Genomic DNA, 1,492 nt, shown 5'->3' with positions numbered 1-1,492 from the left:
GGTCGATAATAAAATAATCCATTCCAATGAGTGAGCCAGCAACGGTGTTCCATGCAGACACCACACGGCACCGATCAAGAGAAAATTTGCGGATGCGCCAGGAAAATATTAGATGTTGAATGAAGCGTGGACAGATAGGTCCACTTTCTATGAACTGCTTTGTAATTGCAGGACACAAATACGAACCAAAAAAGAAAAGAAAAATGATCCACCAATAAGCACAAACCTACTCTGATAAGCTAACAGCTCAATAACTCAGAAGCTGAATTATATGAATCCCGGGCTAAAATAAAAACTTCCATTCCAATAGCACAGCTAGCAAATAGTATTCCAAGGACTGGAACACAAGTGAAAATTGGCGGATGCGCCGGAAAATTGCAGTACCTGCATTATTGGGTCTCATATAAGTTATAGGATATGTGTCAATACATTATATTTGCTTCATATGTAAAACAACCCTACTACACCTCTATGTGAGATATTTTAGGATACTGAAGTCGTATCCAGGTAACGGAACGTTAGTCTCGTTTGCAAGGTCAAGAATCTAATTACGGCATACGACTTTAGTAACCTAAAATATTGCACCAGGCGTTGGGAGAAGGTTAAGAGGGGTACTTCGGTGGGGTGTTGTGGTAGCTTGTTTTTCATATCAACTAATCAAAACTTTTAACTTGTACAAGAGACAATAAAACAGGTAATTAAATTTTTTCGGCGCATTCGCCAATTACCCACAGGCAAAAAGTAATTTTTCTACTACAGTCTGTAAAATATCTAATTACACAACGATCTAGCGTGCGGGAAGCGTCAGTTTAGTTTCATATATTTTAGTTTCTACGCCTTTTTGAGTTGTTGAGCATTCTGCCTCTTAGAATAGTTCTGCCCGTATTGATGGATCAGCCTGTTATGGGAGAGGTATTCTATAAAATGCCAGTAGATTGGCCCCAACCGACTTTCTATGGACTGCCCTGTTATTATACAGGACTAAAATCTCAACCATAAAACTATTCTGAAACACAAACTGCTGAACAGCTCAAAAAGTAGAGATCATCGCACTAGAAGAGTATCCAAGAGAAATAAAGACGATTGCGGTTGCGATCTACATCGACAATTAACCAGCCACAAACCAGTGTGCACTCCAGTCGAATAACCTGCAAGTGCAGGTTATGCCATGAACAACATGCCAAGAAATACTTAAGAATAAAGCTACTAGACCACTGCCGGTTCACATCTCAGCTTAATGGAAGAAGGAACCAGTCACAGAAGTACTGTGGCAATGTGAAGGCCTAGCGAGAGTGCTGAGCATAACCAAACTACACTACACTGCAACCTATGGAGTCTAATCAGAGAGACAAACTAAGATGCGGCTCAATATCTATGGAAAGTCCCGATTATTCATTTAGCTCACAGGGATGGGCTCTTTGATTCTTGAATCTTACAGTAAACAATACTTATTAGTATATATTAAAATTTATTTATTATATGTACAGTAAAT

The sequence above is a fragment of the Cylas formicarius genome, unplaced genomic scaffold (assembly GCF_029955315.1).
Source record: "Cylas formicarius isolate icCylForm1 unplaced genomic scaffold, icCylForm1.1 PGA_scaffold_9__14_contigs__length_23061073, whole genome shotgun sequence".
NCBI classification, from domain to species: Eukaryota; Metazoa; Arthropoda; class Insecta; order Coleoptera; family Brentidae; genus Cylas; species Cylas formicarius.
This window is presented reverse-complemented; position numbering follows the sequence as displayed.